The sequence below is a fragment of the Neoarius graeffei genome, chromosome 21 (genome assembly GCF_027579695.1).
Source record: "Neoarius graeffei isolate fNeoGra1 chromosome 21, fNeoGra1.pri, whole genome shotgun sequence".
NCBI classification, from domain to species: domain Eukaryota; kingdom Metazoa; phylum Chordata; class Actinopteri; order Siluriformes; family Ariidae; genus Neoarius; species Neoarius graeffei.
Window position 1 is genome coordinate 25922469 of NC_083589.1, and position 19389 is coordinate 25941857.

The following is a 19389-nucleotide window of genomic DNA, read 5'->3' on the forward strand; positions in this document are numbered from 1 at the left end:
TCTTGAGAGGACTGTCAAGAAAAGTTGATTCAAGAACTTGGGAGAGTTTCACAAGGAGTGGACTGAGGCTGGTGTCAGTGTATCAAGACCCATCACGAACAGACATCTTTAAGAAAGGGGATACAACTTTCGCATTCCTAATATCAAGCTACTCCTGAGCCAGAGACAATGTCAGAAGTGTCTTATCTGGGCTAAGGAGAGAAAGAAATGGATTGTTGCTCAGTGGTCCAAAGTCCTGTTTTCAGATGAAAGTACATTTTGCATTTAATTTGGAAATCACGGTTCTAGAGTCTGGAGGAAGAGTGGAGAGGCACAGAATCCAAGGTGTTTGAAGCCCAGTGTGAAGTTTCCAGTTTGTGATGATTTGGGGTGCCATGTCATCTGCTGGTGTTGGTCCACTGTATTTTATCAAGTCCAAAGTCAACACAGCCATCTACCAGGAGAATTTAGAGCACTTCATGCTTCCATCTGCTGACGAGCTTTTTGGAGATGCTGATTTCCTTTTCCAGCAGGACTTAGCACTTACCCACAGTGCCAAAACTACTACCAAATGGTTTGCTGACCATGATATTACTGTGTTTGATTGGCCAGCCAACTTGCCTGACCTGAACCCCATAGAGAATCTATGGGGTATTGTCAAGAGGAAGATGAGAAACACCCGACCCAAAAATACAGATACGCTGAAGGCCACTATCAAAGCAACCTGGGCTTCAATAACACCTCAGCAGTGCCACAGACTGATCACCTCCATGCCACACCGCATTGATACAGTAATTCATGGTAAAGGAGCCCCAACCAAGTATTGAGTGTATAAATGAATAGACTTTTCAGAAGTTGGACATTTCTGTATTGTAAATCCTTTTTTTGATTGATCTTAGGGAATATTCTAATAATTTGAGATACTGGATTTCTGATTTTCATGAGCTATAAGCCATAATCATCAAAATTAAAACAAAAAAGGCTTTAAATATTTCACTTTACATGTAATGAATATAGAATATATGAAAGTTTACCTTTTTTAATTAAATTATGAAAAAAGGAACTTTTTCATGGTATTCTAATTTTTTGAGATGCACTAGTAGAGACAAACAACCATTCACACTCACACATACAGTCAATTTAGAGCCACCAATTAGCCTAACCTGCATGTCTTTGGACTGTGAGGGAAACCGGAGCACCCAGAGGAAACCCATGCAGAAAATGCAAACTCCACACAGAAAGGCCCTCGTCGGCCACTGGGCTTGAACTCAGAACTTTCTTGTTGTGAGGCAACAGTGCTAACCATGACACCACCATGCCGCCCAGTTTAAAATGCCTTTTTAAATGATGTTTGCCCACATTTTAAAACGATAAAACACATGTGCCCAGAAACACCTAGGCAACATCTCATCTCATTATCTCTAGCCACTTTATCCTTCTACAGGGTCGCAGGCAAGCTGGAGCCTATCCCAGCTAACTACGGGCGAAAGGCGGGGTACACCCTGGACAAGTCATCACAGGGCTGACACATAGACACAGACAACCATTCACACTCACACCTACGGTCAATTTAGAGTCACCAGTTAACCTAACCTGCATGTCTTTGGACTGTGGGGGAAACCGGAGCACCCAGAGGAAACCTACACGGACAACATGGAAACTCCACACAGAAAGGCCCTCGCCGGCCCTGGGGCTCGAACCCAGGACCTTCTTGTTGTGAGGTGACAGCGCTAACCACTACACCACCGTGCCGCCCCCCTAGGCAACAATTTTACCAGTTTAAAGTTTGACACATATAATTGCATAGAATGTCTGTGTGCGGTGGCATTACAATTTCTCCTCCCTGGAAGTAAGAGGGGGCGGCACAGTAGTGTGGTGGTTAGCACTGTTGCCTCACAGCAATGATTTTCTGGGTTCAAACTTTGTAACCAACTGGGGCATTTCTGGGTGGAGTTTGCATATTCTCCCTGTGCCTGTATGGGTTTCCTCCAGGTGTTCTGGTTTCCTCCCACAGTCCAAAGACATGCAGATTAGGTCAACTGGCTACTCTAAATTACCCATGAGCGTGAATGGTTGTTTGTCCTGTGATAGATTGGCAACCTGTCTACGGTTTATCCCACCTCTCTACTCAGCTGGGACTGGCTCCAGCTTCCCCTATGGCCCTGACAGATAAGCAGTATAGATGTTGGATGGATAGAACTAAGAGGCACAAAGCAAGCTCCATGAAGACACTGTTTGCCAAGAACTTGAGTGTCCTGCACAGATCCCTGACCTCAACATTACTAAACATCCAAGCCTCCTCACTTAAGCTCTTGTGCCTCAATGGTCACAAATCCCCACAGCCACACCACAAAATCTAGTGGAAAGCCTTACCAGAAGAAAGAGTGGAGGTTATTATAACAGCAAAAGGGAGGACTAAATCTGGAATGGGATATTCAACAAGCACATATGGGTGTAATCATCAGGAGTTCACAAACTTGGTGTCTAGTGTAATTTGGTAATAAATAGAATTAAGTTAAAGGAAATTGCAGATTAGTGGACAATGCCATGTAATGTAACATATGTTTTGAGCATGTACGGTAAATGCTAAATAGCATTTGTAAGTTCATAGCATGGCAATAAAAAGAAAACAGAACATCAGGGGCAGTTTTAAGAGAGGATATGGACATAATATGCTTTCTAGGATAGCGTCAGAAAGAACATTATGTCAAATCTAGTAACACTAATTATTAAACATCCACTAAGGTTTCTGCTAGTGTTGTAGTACTCAAGACCGGTCTTAAGAAAACTTTTTGAAGGTCTCAGTTTCATCTCGGAATCGACTGCATTTTTACTTGGTCTTGTCTCAGTCTCAGACATAGAGGACTCTGGATTTTATTTCAAGACCAGTCAAGACCACAACTGCAGGGATTTCACTAAGTTGCCTGTGCATTGTCCGATTTATTTGCTAACATTGTTACTGTGATTGGATGTAAAAATGTCCTGCTTCAAATGCAACCAATAACATGACTCATTGCTAATTTGAAAATTTTCTTCCTGTTAATGGCTGTCACCCTTCCCCGCCCCTCTTCACACACCCTGATCTGGTCCTGGTCTTGACTTGGTCTTGCCCTGCCTTGGTCTTGACTTGGTCTCAAACCCTCAGAGTCTTGATCTTGTCTTGGTCTCGATGCACTTGGTCATGACTTGGTCTTGGTTTAGGTGGTCTTGACTACAACACTAGTTTCTGCAACATGCTGGATAGAAATTAGATCCTGATAAGTCCAGGTATTTGGAAGCTGCTGCATTGTTCATAAACTATTCTCAAACAGAACAGTGCTTCTTTTACCTCCTTCAAATTAGATTTTTTTTTCATTTTAATTATGTTAAAAATACTGCTTAGAAATACTGTGTTTGCTATCTAGCTACGCTACTGTTCAAAAGTTTGGGGTCACCCAGACAATTTTGTGTTTTCCATGAAAAGTCACACTTTTATTTACCACCATAAGTTGTAAAATGAATAGAAAATATAGTCAAGACATTTTTCTGGCCATTTTGAGCATTTAATCGACCCCACAAATGTGATGCTCCAGAAACTCAATCTGCTCAAAGGAAGGTCAGTTTTATAGCTTCTCTAAAGAGCTAAACTGTTTTCAGTTGTGCTAACATGATTGTACAAGGGTTTTCTAATCATCCATTAGCCTTCTGAGGCAATGAGCAAACACATTGTACCATTAGAACACTGGAGTGATAGTTGCTGGAAATGGGCCTCTATACACCTATGTAGATATTGCACCAAAAACCAGACAGTAGAATTTAGCTAGAATAGTCATTTACCACATTAGCAATGTATAGAGTGTATTTCTGATTAGTTTAAAGTTATCTTCATTGAAAAGAACAGTGCTTTTCTTTCAAAAATAAGGAAATTTCAAAGTCACCCCAAACTTTTGAACGGTAGTGTATCTAGCTAACAATAACCAGCTAGTTCACCTGTCAGCCGGCTATTGTTATAAGCAACTAATTGCTATGGTGGCGCAGAGTATAATGTCAAATGAGCAGAAAGACGTTGGGGGCAAGGGGTGAATAAACTCCCTCTGAACTCAACACTCTATTCATGTATGGTTGCCCTGAGCACTGATGGAAGTGTAATACAGTCAGTGTGATGCTGTAGTCATGAGGACTGGTGGCTCAGTGGTTAGTAATTGAAAGGGAGGGAGTTCAAATCCCAGAACTGAGGATTGAAAATCACAGTTGGGCTCTTGAACAAGGCTCTTAGACCTCAGCTGCTTGGATTACATCCCGTCTCACTTTAGATAAAAGGGTCTGCTACATGAATAAATGTAAATGTACCTGGCTCTGATACTTTGAGGCTCCACAGCACACTGTTCAGAGTGCAGGTGCCATGTTGCTGCATGCATGCAAATTTTCTATGCGACTCATATAAGCAGCTTTTGGAGGACACCAGTAACCATCCAACCCCTCTACCACCACCACCACCCCAATATTAAATAGATTAAAAGGATTATAACACAGGGTCAGTTACCTTACTACTAGATATTTGAAATGACTTGAAGGAATACAAAAATGTCATACAGTTTGCACTTTCTGTTAGTCTTCAGCACATTATTATGTTATACTGTATATGATGTGGCTACTTTATGACTTTAATTCCATGGAAAGGGACTTGGAAATGTGGATCTAGAGACTATATTATAGCATTTTTTTAATTCCATTCTCTTCCTCAGTGAATGATGTGACAAAGAGTCTCATTTATAAAGCCAAATAAATTCATTGATAAATCATTCATAATTGCATTTACATCAGCAACTTGGCAGTCATGAAAATCCTGTTAGTATGCAAAAACATTCATATCCTATGAGAGATTTTGAGTTTGTGTACATTTATGTACAACCCCAATTTCAAAAAAGTTGGGACGCTGTGTAAAACAAATAAAAACAGAATGTGGTGATTTGGAAATCATGGAAGCCCTATATTTCATTGAAAAAAAAAAAGTACAAGGACAACATATCAAATGTTGAAACTGAGAAATTTTATTTATTTTTTTTTTTTAAATATATGCTTATTTTGAATTTAGTGTCAGCAACATGTTTCAAAAACCTGGAACAGGGGCAACAAAAGACTGGTAAAGTTGTATAATGTTAAAAAAAATCCTAACTGAGTTAATTGGCAGCAGGTCAGTAATAAGACTGGGTATAAAAAGAGCATCCTAGAGAGGCGGAGTCTCTCATACCCCTTTTTGACCAACAGGGAAGGCGTTTTTGAACTGGTTCTGTTCAGGATTCTTTGAACCTTGGTGCCAGCTAGCGAACCGTCCCATGTTTTCACCAGTTTTGAGCAGAACAGTTGTAATCAAGGATGCGTCATGAATGGAGAGTGTTGCACCATGCACAACAGGAGTTAAAAGTAGTAGCAAGATGGCGGTGCGCATTGATTACCTGCAAACCTTTGTTCTGTTCCTGCAGGTATTTGTTTTCGGTCCATTTTTTTTTTTCTGAAGATGCATTCTTTTCCATTGAGTTCTCCATTGCTGCGCTCTGCTTCCTCTCCAAACTTATGACATGCCCACTGATGTCGTCATGGTTCATACTGGAAAAAACAGCTGTATTTTGGTTCCAGCTGAGAACCAATTTTCCAGGTTCCAAACCAATGTATTTTTGGTCAGAATGCTCCAAACAGCTCCAAATTTGGTGTGGGAATAAGAACAGAACCAGTTCCCTGTTGGTCAAAAAGGGGTATCAGAAGAAAGATGGGGAGGGGTTCACCAATCTCTGCAAGACCGCATGGGCAAATAGTGCAACAATTAAAAAAAATAACGTTCCTCAACTTATAATTGCAAATAATTTTGGGATCACATCATCTATGGCAGGGCGGCACAGTGGTGTAGTGGTTAGCGCTGTCGCCTCACAGCAAGAAGGTTCTGGGTTCGAGCCCCGTGGCCGGCGAGGGCCTTTCTGTGCGGAGTTTGCATGCTGTCTGCGTGGGTTTCCTCCGGGTGCTCTGGTTTCCCCCACAGTCTAAAGACATGCAGGTTAGGTTAACTGGTGACTCTAAATTGACCGTGAGTGTGAATGGTTGTCTGTGTCTATGTGTCAGCCCTGTGATGACCTGGCGACTTGTCCAGGGTGTACCCCGCCTTTTGCCCGTAGTCAGCTGGGATAGGCTCCAGCTTGCCTGCGACCCTGTAGGACAGGATAAAAGCAGCTAGAGATAATGAGATCATCTATGGCACATAATATCATTAAAAGATTGAGAGAAACTGGATAAATCTCTGTACACAAGGGACAAGGCTGAAAACTGACATTGGATGCCTGTGATCTTCAGGCCCTCAGGTGACACTGCATTAAAAGCAGACATGATTCTGTAGTGGAAATCACTGTATGGGCTCAGAAACATGAGCTTCCGAAAACTATTATCTGTGAATGCATTTCATCACTGTGTCCACAAATACAAGTTAAAACCATGTATAAACAATTATGGACACCTCATCCCCTGGGCTAAAGAGGAGAGGAGATAATCCAGCTTGTTATTAATACACAGATCAAAAACCATCATCTATAATGGTTAGGGTGACCAGATTTCCCTAGTCTGAAACCGGGATGCTTTTGCGCGTGACCATGCTCGTGCACGCATGCCTTTTTTTTACGTAAATGTGACACTCAGAGAGGTGCTCTTATCATTTTGTTGAAGCTCACATTTATCAACATCTCACATGAAATAAAACAAACAGGCATTTTGTTATCTAGTAGCATAGTGGTATACAGATCAGTTAAATTATGGTCAGACAACAGATTTTGTAATGGCTGAGAATAGGCCAGGCTATGTCCATAGGCCAAATTTAAACTGATTTATTTCACCTGTTTGTGAGAACACCAAGAAGAATGCATATGCACATGTAGGCTATATCTCTAAAATTGTATGCACTATAGCATGAACTTAAAAAGTAGATATGTGACCTCAACATAGCCTAGGTCAGAATCAACCTTACTAACCATTCCCCACAACTGAATGAATAAAGCAAGAAGATGTGTACAAAAGTGAACACTTTAATGGAAGGTGCAACAAGCTGTTCAACACAGCAATATGGCCAAACTGTCAGAATGGTATGTTAAACAGAAACAAAAAAGAGACAAGTGATTTGAGAATATACACTCAAACAAAACAGCAATAAAGGAGGAGAGGGGCGACAGCCCGAGGAAAGCCCCCACAGGAGTGCACATCATTTGCAACATAGGCTACGCAACTCAGTACAAGAACAAAACACTTACAGTGTGTGCAGTAGGCTTCGTGCACATTGTTCTGCACCTCTCGGAGGAAGGGGTAGGTGCCCTGTAAATCTTTGGAAAAGGTACATTTTCTTTTCGGCATAATTGCTGCGGCATTACTGCTGCTAGACAAAGAACATTCGTGCCATCTCATCTCAGATCATTATCTCTAGCCGCTTTATCCTTCTACAGGGTCGCAGGCAAGCTGGAGCCTATCCCAGCTGACTATGGGCGAAAGGTGGGGTACACCCTGGACAAGTCGCCAGGTCATCACAGGGCTGGCGCATAGACACAGACAACCATTCACACTCACATTCACACCTACGGTCAATTTAGAGTCACCAGTTAACCTAACCTGCATGTCTTTGGACTGTGGGGGAAACCGGAGCACCCGGAGGAAACCCACGCGGACACGGGGAGAACATGCAAACTCCACACAGAAAGGCCTTCGCCGGCCCCGGGGCTCGAACCCAGGACCTTCTTGCTGTGAGGCGACAGCGCTAACCACTACACCACCGTGCCGCCCACATTCGTGCCAGTTAATGTTTATTTTATTGTTGCATGGCAACACATTCTGTTGTCTGGAATAATGTGGCTAAATAAACACCCATGCCACAGGGCCAGGGGGCAGTAACCAGGAAAGTTTGCGATTCCTGTCAATTCATCAAAATAGTAAATGCAGACATTTCTCCGCTAATGATTCCCACGCTGCTCAGTCGCAAACGTCGCAAGTGGCGAAAACCGGGACATATCCGTGTCCCGACAGACTTTTGTCGGGACTTGGGACACACAACCACATCGGGACTGTCCCGGTAAAACCGGGATGTCTGGTCACCCTAATAATGGTATGGAGGTGCATTAATGCGCATGGCATGTATGGCCTGCACATCTGGGAAAGCATCACTAATGCTGAATGATATATACAGGTTTTTTTTTTTAGCAAAAGACTTCCATCTCGACGATATCTTTTCAGGGAAGGCCTAGCTTATTTCAGCAAGACAATGCCAAACCACATTCTGCACACTGTAAAAAATGATTTGTTGTTTTAACTTAAAAAAGTTAGTGCAAGGGTTGCCTTAAGGGCTGCCTTAAAATTTTGAGTTCACTGAAATTAATATAGTAAGTTCACAACAATTTAACTTACTATGTGAATTCCAGTGAACTCAAAATTTTAAGGCAGCCCTTGCACTAACTTTTTTAAGTTAACCCTTTGGTGACTGACCCCTTGAAAATGGTTCCTCCAGGAACGATGACGTTTCAGTTGTCAAGACAACGGAAAAACTAAAATACAAAAACAGAAAGATGTGTCACAATGCTCTTGTGCACAAAACAAAATGCTCTTGTATTTGTATTTGTATTTTAGTTTTTCCGTTGTCTTGACAACTGAAACGTCATGGTTCCTGGAGGAACCATTTTCAAGGGGTCAGTCACCAAAGGGTTTTAAAACAACAAATATTTTTTTTTACAGTGCATGTATTACAACTGCATGGCTCTGAAGAAAAGGAGTCTGGGTGCTAAACTGGCCTACCAGCAGTCCAGACTGAACAGCTAATATGATTTAAACAGATACAAATACAGATATAAATACACTCACCAGCTACTTTATTAGGTACACCCATATACCTGCTGTTTTATTCAGTTATCTAATCAGCCAATCCCTTGACAGCAGCACAATGCATAAAATCATGCAGATACAAATCAAGAGCTTCAGTTCATGTTCACTTCAAACATCATAATGGGAAAAATTGTGATCTCTGTGACTGTGGCATGGGTGTTGATTTGAGCCAGATGGACTGGTTTGAGTATTTCGGAAACTACTGATCTCCTGGGGTTTTCACACACAACAGTCTCTAGAGTTTACACAGAATGATGTGAAAAACAAAAAACATTGAGTGAGTGACAGTTCTGTGGGTGGAAACAAACACTTTATTGATAAGAGAGGTCAGAGGAAAATGGCCAGATTGGTTTGAGCTGCAAGGAAGGAGATAGTAACTCATATAATCACTCTTTACAACCATGGTGAGCAGAAAAGCATCTCAGCATGCAACTGCAGAAGACTACGTTGGGTTCCACTCCTGCAGCCAAAAACAGGAATCTTAAAATCAAGTTCCTATTACAGTGGCCTGTGAGTGTAGGATGTGCACTATATGTTTTTTGTTTTTTTTTTTACAAAGCTTGCCATATGTTTTTAAGGCTTCCTAGAAAGGTTTGCAAGGCATTTTGTTGAGATTAGAGGTGTACGATCATGTGCAACAGAACAAAAAAGTCTGAAAAGTGGGAGGTTTTAACTTTCATGTGGACTTGAGGGTCAAACAAAAGCCATGCTAATTACATGCAGCATTTTTGCAAAGCATTTATAGCATTCTTAGTAACTGCCCGGTTCGGGTCACAGTTGTTTCAATTAGGCCACTAGTTTGTTTATATTTTGGGAAATAGAACCACTGAAATTCATTCAAAGTTATCACAGGCAGGAAGAGTCTCCAATAGAGAGTAATTATGAATTCAAGTGATGTAGCTGATGCTGAAGAACTGTCAGAGAAAGAATTCACAGACCATGCTGAGAGTGTTGGCTTTTTTTTTGTTTTGTTTTGTTTCCAGTATTTCTGGGTGCATAGTGGTAGGGTGCATATTCAATTTAAAAAAAGAAACCCTCTTCCTGGTTTAGGTCACGCCTTCTTCTTGTTTAAATCCGAACATAGATGAATATACAGATCATGTCAGTATGTTACACCAGTATTGGATTGATTAGTTCACTCGCACACTTTAGGTTATTGATTTATCTGGTCAGGTTCACACCAGATGGGAGACCAGTCCATTACAGGGCATCATTCACACACATAGGGGCAATTTAGAACATGTGAACCTCCATATAGACAGTAACCCGAGCTCAGAATCAAACAATTAGCCTGGAGCTATGAGGTGGCAACACTGACTGTGCCACTGTGCCAGCTGGATTGATTAGTAATTCAGTGAAAATACACACTTGTGCATTATAAATGTGTTAAGACAACAGTGATTAGTAGGTCTAAGTAGAATGAATAGATAGATAGATAGATAGATAGATAGATAGATAGATAGATAGATAGATAGATAGATAGATAGATAGATAGATAGATAAAAATAAAAATCACAGAACTTCATCAGTGTTTACTGACGTCAAGTTATTTGCAACAAATTCTTTGGAGACTGACTTGCAACAAAATGTCAACATTCATTTCAGGATTCAGATGAAAGTGCAGTTACTGTATTGTCCAGTTCAGACATTCTTCAGAAATATCCACTGATCCTTCCTGGAGGTCTTTCTCTGCCTTTCTCCTCAGTGAATGCATTATGGCATCTCCTTCCATAAATGCGTTTCATAAATGCTTTTGATTGTGGAGGATCAGGATAACAACATGTTACAGAAGTCACATTGCGATGTAAAATATTTGAATCATCTTTGGAATATATGCAAAGATGTATTCAAAAAATCATGATATATTGCATCTTCAAATATGAAATATGAAAAGTGAAAATTCTTAACAAAGTTTCATGTTTCTGAAAACAGCTTCAAGTGTGGAGTAGCACATTGAGTTTCAGCAGAAAATCACACAAAAATCACACATTTAAAAAAAAGTATTCCAGTTTTAACTGGATTATGATGATTATTCCATTAATATTTGCAAGATTTACAGTTTCATTTGCAGGGCGGCATGATGGTGTAGTGGTTAGCGCTGTCGCCTCACAGCAAGCAGGTCCGGGTTTGAGCCCCGTGGCCGGCGAGGGCCTTTCTGTGCGGATTTTGCATGTTCTCCCCATGTCCGCATGGGTTTTCTCCAGGTGCTCCAGTTTCCCCCACAGTCCAAAGACATGCAGGTTAGGTTAACAAGTGACTCGAAATTGACCGCAGGTGTGAATGGTTGTCTATGTGTCAGCCCTGTGATAATCTGGCGACTTGTCCAGGGTGCACCCCGCCTTTCGCCCGTAGTCAGCTGGGATAGGCTCCAGCTTGCCTGCGACCCTGCAGAACAGGATAAAGTGGCTAGAGATAACGAGATGAGACAGTTTCATTTGCAATTTTGAAACTACAAGCCATAAAACGTTCTGCTTAGACAAACATACGTAATGTACATTCATTCATGTTCTATACCTCTTAAAAATTGTGGCTTGTGGGTGAGCTGGAGCCAATCCCAGCTGATGTTGGGTGAGAGGTGGGGTTCACCCTGGACAGGTTACGAATCTGTCACAGGGCTAACACAATAAGACAGACAGCCATTCTCACTCATATTCACACCTATGGACAATTAAGAGTAGCCTGTTGACCTAATCTGTATGTTTTTGGACTGTGGGAGGAAACTGGAGTGCCCGGAGGAAACCCTTACAGGCAGGAGATGAACGTAAACTCCAAACAGAAAGGCACTAGTTGGCTGGCAAGCTTGAAACATGTTTGCTGTGAGGTGACAGTGCACCACTATACCACCATGCTACTCCATACTGTACATGTTACCCCATACTGTACTGTACATATGCTACTCTGTATGTACATAATGGGTGGCATGGTGGTGTAGTGGTTAGCTATGTTGCCTCACAGCAAGAAGGCTCTGGGTTCAAGTCCAGTGGCCGATGGGGGCCTTTCTTTTTTTTATTTATATTTTTATTGCATGACAAGCATATTAATGTACAGTATCAGTCATATCATTTTCCCATTTTCCCCCTCCCCTCCCCTTACATACACTCTATTACATTTATACTGTAAACAAACATCAGAGCAAAAATAAACAACATCATACATCCGAAAAACAGTCCTTCCTTCTTAATATAATGAGTGAGTCAGTGGAACAACAACCCTGTAGGTAGCTTCTTACAGAATGTTCACAATAAGGTGAGTGCTACAATTGTCCTGTAGTGTCTTTAGTTTAGCTATGTAAGCAGTCATGGGGCCCCATACAGACTCAAATTTTTCTGGTGATCCTGTCATGTTATACTTAATTTTCTCCAAATGTATGAATAGCATTAGGTCCTTGAGCCACAGAGATGTTTTGGGGGCATATGGAGATTTCCAGCCCAACAATATTCTCCTGCGTGCTAATAATGATGCAAAGGCAATACTGTCAGTAATGTTCCTCCTAGTAGTTCTTTGATGGTTTGGTAATACTCCAAAAATGGCAGTTTCTGCACATGGTATTAACACCACATCCAAGGCCTCTGCCAGGTGTTTGAATATATTTGTCCAGTAGTTTCGTAGTTGAGGGCACAACCAGAACATATGTGTCATGTTTGCTGGTGACATATGGCATCTATTACAGGTATCCATGACCTTAGGATATATTTTAGATAATTTGGAGTTTGTATAATAAATACGATGGACAATCTTGAATTGTATTAGACTGAGCCTGGCAGAGAATGTACTGCCATTCACCCGAGCGATTGCACCGTCCCACACATCTCCATCCATACCTTGACCAAGTTCCTCTTCCCAGCGTTGTTTAATTGTATCAAGAGAGGATTCTGTGAAAGAGGGGATCAGAGTGTAAATTTTTGATACCAGGCCTTTTTGGTTTGTGGGAATGTCCAGAATTAAGTCTACTATTGAGTTCGGGGGGGGGGGGGGGGGGGGGGGGGTATTGGGGAAGGAAGGATTATTTATTTTGACCCAGTTACAGACCTGGAAGTATCGGAATAGATGTGATTTTGGGAGACTACATTTTTCACATAGTTGGTTGAAGCTACAAAAGACGTTGTTAATATATAGATCTTTTAATCTGACAATTCCTGACCTCTGCCATATCAAAAAGGCTATGTCACTGTAGGGAGGAAAGAATTGGTGGTTATTACGGATGGGGCTGTGACTAGATAACCCTTGGAGTCCATAAGCACGTCTAAATTGGGACCATATTCTTAAGGTGAAAACTACGATTGGGTTTTTTGAAAATTGGGTAGGTCGGATGGGCAGTTGGGATGTAAATAACACCAGCAGAGAAGTAGATGGACAGGATTCAGCTTCAAGTTCACACCAACTTAGTGTTGGTTCTTTAAACAATAGAACCATTTTGTGAATATTAGCTGCCTAGTAATAGTTTTGGATGTTAGGGAGTGCCAATCCACCTTCAGATCTATGTCTCTGTAAAAACTCTCTCTTGATCCTGGGAGTCCTACCTTGCCATAGAAAGGAGGAGATTAGTTTGTTAATCATACAAAAGAAGGATTTGGGTAAGAAGACCGGCAGACATTGGAAAAGGTATAAAAAGCGGGGAAGCACGTTCATTTTTATGCAATTTACCCTCCCAGCAATAGTAAGATGCAACTTGTTCCACCTTTCCAGGTCTAATTTAAGCTTTTCAATTAAAGGTGGGAAGTTGTTTTTGTAAAGATCTGTCAGTTGTCGACAGATATTCACACCTAAATAATTAAGGTTGTTCCTCGACAGCTTAAAGACCAGATTCCATTTAGTGATCCGAAGGGCTAAGTTATTCACAGGGAAGCACTCGCTCTTAGAAAAGTTTAGCTTATAACCTGAGAAGGTTCCAAATCTGTTTAACAGTTCAACTATCTGTGGAATGGTAGATATAGGGTCTGAAATAAACAATAATAAATCGTCCGCATATAGCGAGAGTATGTGTTCTGAACTGTGTCTGATAATTCCTCGTCTGAAACTGGCAGTTTTGAGTGCGATAGATAGAGGTTCGATTGCTATTGCAAATAATAACGGGCTTAAGGGGCACCCCTGATGGGTACCTCTACCTAGTGTGAAATATTAGGAGATCATCCTGTTGGTGTTCACTAAGGCCTTCGGCGAAGAATATAATAGCGTTATCCAGGACACAAATTTGGGACCAATGGAAAACCTCTTCAGTACCTCAAATAAATACCCCCACTCTACCCTATCGAATGCCTTCTCTGCATCCAAGGAGACCACCACCTTCGGTGTCTCATCGAGTGCAGGAGAGAAAAGAATATTGAGAAGACGACGAATGTTGGAGAAGGAATGTCGGTCTTTCATAAACCCCGTTTGGTCTGGTGATATAATATTTGGCATGATCGCTTCAAGTCGTGTGGCTAATGTTTTGGCGAGGATCTTATAGTCTACATTTAAAAGAGAGATGGGACGATAGGAACTACAATTAGAACTATCTTTGCCTGGTTTCAATAATAAAGTTATCGAAGCTTCTGTAAGTGTTTGCAGTAGGACACCCCGGTCCAGAGAGTCATTGAACATTCTCAATAGGAGAGGGGTTAGTTTATCAGTGAATTTTTTTTATAGAACTCTATCGGATATCCATCTGGGCCAGGGGCCCTGCCACTTTGTATTAGTTTAATCGAATTCGCAATTTCACTAGATTTTAGGGGTTGGTCCATCACACTCACTTGGGCAGGAGTAATGGAAGGAAATTCCAAATGGTCAAGAAACTCTGTCCTGTCTGCATTATCAACAGGGGATTGAGAGGCATACAGCCCAGAGTAGAATGTTTTAAATGTTTCATTGATAGCAGATGGAATTACCATGAGTTCACCTGAAGGGGTCTCAATTTGTTTAATTTGTTGAGAGGCCAACTTAATCTTAATTTGGTGCACCAGAAGACAGCCTGCCTTCTCCCCATGCTCATATAGAAAACCATGCGATCTTAAGAGTAACTTCTCAGTCTCTTGCATTGAAAGCAGGTTGTAGTCCATCTGTAAATTTTGCCTCTCCTTCTCCAATTCAAGGGATGGGGACATTGACAGCTTGCGGTCTACCTCTGCTATACTGTTCAACAGTTGTTCCTGTTTTTGTTTTTTCAGTCTGTTTTGTCTTGCTGAATACGATATAATCTCTCCTCGGACTACCGCCTTTAAAGTCTCCCAAAGTAGAGATGGGGATATAAAGTCAGAGGCATTAGTTATGAGATAATCATCAATCACCTCAGAAATCATTTCACAGAATTTATCATCCTTTAACAGTGAGCAATTCAATTTCCATGGGGGGCGTGTCTTTTGTAGTATAGTTAATGAGAGATCAAGTAACAATGGGGCATGATCAGATATCACTATGGTTGAGTATTCTGTACGAGTGACAGTAGAAAGAAGATCTATAAAAAAATAATCAATTCTTGAAAATGTTTTATGGACTTGGGAGTAAAAAGAAAACTGTTTTGCTTCGGGATAGAGAAAACGCCATGGGTCCACACATCCTGTTCGGCTCAAAAATGATGAAAAGGCCTTGGCCATCTTAGAAGGGGCATCTCGTTTTGGGTTTGATTTGTTTAACACCAGATTTATTGTACAGTTGAGGTCTCCACCCAGAATCAGGTGGTGGGATTTTAGGTCTGGTAGGAGTGATATTACCCTTCCAATGAAGGCCTCATCATCCCAGTTGGGTACATAGAGATTGACCAGAACAACTGTAACATTATTGAGGGAACCCGAGACCATCAAAAAACGACCTTGTGGATCAGCTATAACATTAGTTGGGCTGAACTATAATTTATTATGTATTAAAATGGCTGTGCTCCTTGCTTTATTATTAAAGTTAGAATGGAATGTTTGGCCAACCCATGATGCTTTTAATCTATGGTGATCACTAGTGGTCAGATGAGTCTCTTGTAGGAAAGCTATTTTATTCAGTTTTAAGGTGTTTTAAGTGAGAAAAATTCTGCCTCTCTTGACTGGGCCATTGATCCCCTTAACATTCCACGAAACTAATCTCAGACACGCGCCACTGTTTCTCATTACATTAGTCATAGACACTATTATGTATGATGTAGTATGAAGGTAAAATGATGGATATAAACAGCATATAAACCAGATACGCAAGTAGCCATGTAGTAGTAAGACCAAACATATACCCCTCCCTCCCCCCCAAGCAAATCTCTGAGAACAGAGAGCAACACACACCCTCCTAAGCTTGTTCTGATAACGAGAACGAGCAGCAGGACTCCAAAAATTGTGTCTCTTCTGTATGACATAAACCTGTAAACTTTCTAATTGTTACTGAGCATGTAGGGCTCCTGCCTCTACAAAACTGCCTGCAGTGTAAACCATGCAACACAGTGTAAGATAGGCCTAATATGGACAGCCCGCCCACTTAGCACTACCCCTTTGTATACAAAAAAACCCCAAAAAACAAAAACTTACGTAAGAAAGTAATAAGAATATATATATATATATATATATATATATATATATATATATATATATATATACACACACACACACACACACACACACACACACACACATATATATATATATATATATATATATATATATATATATATATATATATATATATATATATATATATATATATATATATGTGCATACATACATATGAATATTGAAAATAATAGGGGCTATAGCAACCCTGTTTAAACAGTATGTTAGCCTAATATTGAAATTAAGAGGAGCCATAACAGCCATGTTTAACATTATCCCTGGGTTTGTAGAAAAAAAGAAAATAATAATAATAATAATAATAATAATAAAATAGAAAAAAATTAATAATAAATAAATTAAATAAAAATAAATCAAATAAAATATTAATAAGTAAACCATTAGAAAAGAAATTATAATAATTGTAAGTAAATTAATTAATAGAATAAAGTAAATATAAAATAAATAATTACATAATTGACTAAATAACTAAAAATAAAAGGGGTTATGACAATCGTGCTTGAACCTGGCTTAAACCTCATCAGACAACCCTGGTGCGCAATGCGTTAGTCTACGCTGGGGCGAACATTAGTAACCTCTGTAGAGGGAGATGAAATTATACTGTAGTCGCCTAGATGGAAATTAAATGTACACATACCTCATACTGGTTCCATAGTATAACAAATTATTTAACTGCATACTGTAAGAAACAGAACTAAAGAAACAACCACATTGTCCTTACAGTTCGTCTTTACCAAGGCAGTTATGAGTGTTTATCGGTCGCGCATTCAGTCCAAAACTAGATAGAACTCGATGCCAACGGCATCAATGGGGATGCCTCCGCCTGGTAGACTACATGCCTTATTAAGTTGTGATTTGGGGATGGACATTTGACCTCACAGTAATCTTGACCTGTGACCTTTTAACCTCAAAATCTAATCAGTTAATGTTTGTCCCCAAATGCACAAATGGTGAAAGTTTGGTGAAATTCCTTTCATTTGCCTTGGAGATATTGTGTTCGCAAGGTTTTCGGACAGACATTTGACCTCACAGTGACCTTGACCTTAGACCTTTTGATCTCAAAATCTAATCATTTCATCTTTGTCCCAAAGTGCACAAATGGTGAAAGTTTGGTGAAATTCCTTTCATTAGCCTTTGAGATATCGTGTTCACAATGTTTCGGGATGGACGCACGCATGGACGGACACACGGACAGACAGACAACCTGAAAACATAATGCATCCTGCACCTTAAGGTGGCGGAGGCATAAAAACAAAAAAAAAAAAAACAGTGTTGCGATGGTGAATAGGCTATTTCCTAGCCAGGGGAGATAACGCACTGGTTGTAAAAGTCTTGAGCTTCTTGCGGGGAGTTGAAATAGTGCTCCTCATTTTGGTATAATACCTGAAGACGGGCTGGGTGCAACAAGCGGAATTTTATTCCTTTTTGGTAAAAACAGCTCTTGACCGGGTTAAAAGCAGCGCACTTCTTAGCTAAGGAGGCGCTGATGTCTGGGTATACTCTCAGCTCGGTGCCACCATAATCTAGCTTGTGTTGTCTGGCCCATCTTAAAACAGTCTCCTTTTCTTGGAAGTGGAGAAATTTAGTGATAAAAGGCTGAGGTTTCTTTGCGTTGGCGTCTCCTGGTCTGGGGCCAAAGGATCGGTGGGCTTGCTTGATCTCCAGAGGACTGCTAAGAACACCCAGGCCACCTGTTACCTCCATGAGCAAGTTGGATATAATCTTTGATGGGTCTTGACCCCTCTCGCTTCCCTCGGGTACATTGATAATTCTCAAATTGGATTGCCTGGATCTATTTTCGAGGTCATCCAACCGTTCCTGGAGTATTGCAGTTTGTGACTCTAGGGATTTGACCATGGCTTCCATCTCGGTGAGTTTTCCGAAATTTTCACCCACCAATGCTTCGGTTTTAGCTAGACGGCTATTGAACAGTGTCACTTGTTGTCCCAGTGAGTCCACCGCCAACTTCAGGGACTCAGTTGATTCCTGTATCAAAATAGCTATGTCAGCTTTGAAGCTATCACGCTGTTTACTGAGAAGAGTCTCCAGGTCGCTGTTGGTGACTGGGTCAGTGCTCCCGCCGTCAGTAGGTAAACTTTCCTTGCTAACCGTGGCGGTGGCTGCCATATTGGCTAGTTTAGCTGAGAAAATCGAGGCTCTGGTTGTTGTCGATGACTGTTTATGTTTCGAATTGCTCATTTCACCGTAAGACCTTTATAAGCTCAGTACCAACCGTTCTCACGAGCACAGACAGTTTTGAGAGGTTTTGAAGGTAATTTGAAAGGTATTTATGAAAAGTTTTGCAGGAGCCCACTACACACACGTCTGTTCGCTACGCCATCAAACCGGAAGCCCCCCGATGGGGGCCTTTCTGTGTGGAATTTGCATGTTCTCCCCGTGTCTGTGTGGGTTTCCTCCAGGTGCTCCGGTTTCCCCCACAGTCCAAAGACATGCAATTAGGTTAATTGCCTACTCTAAAATGCCTATAGGTATGAATAGCTAAACTGTGATCAGACATGAGTAGTATGGCAGCTGCCAGCGGCACCTTTGTATGCCTGTATGCCTTCGACTCAGCCATGTTGAGCTGCATCCTTTGTAATCCAGCTGCAAGAAAGGATTATTAGCCAGCCCCAAACATATATATATATATATATATATATATATATATATATATATATATATATATATATATATAAGTGCTGTCAAGCGATTAAAATATTTAATCGCGATTAATGTCGCGACTGTAATAGTTAACTCGCGATTAATCGCAATTTAATCGCACATTTTTGTCACATAAAAAAACATTGTAATTCTCTTATCAGCATAAAAAAGTGAATGGGCTTGCTTTGCACCAATGTTTTTTTTTTTTATTGCAAAGCATAACACGTCTTGACACAGCCACTGCAAAGGGAAACCTAAGCCGAGCACCGGCGTGGGGCTAGCAAGAGAACCATGAGTGAAATGATCTACTGTTTGAGTTAGTCTACAACTAAAGAGAGATAGGTTACACAGTGACGGT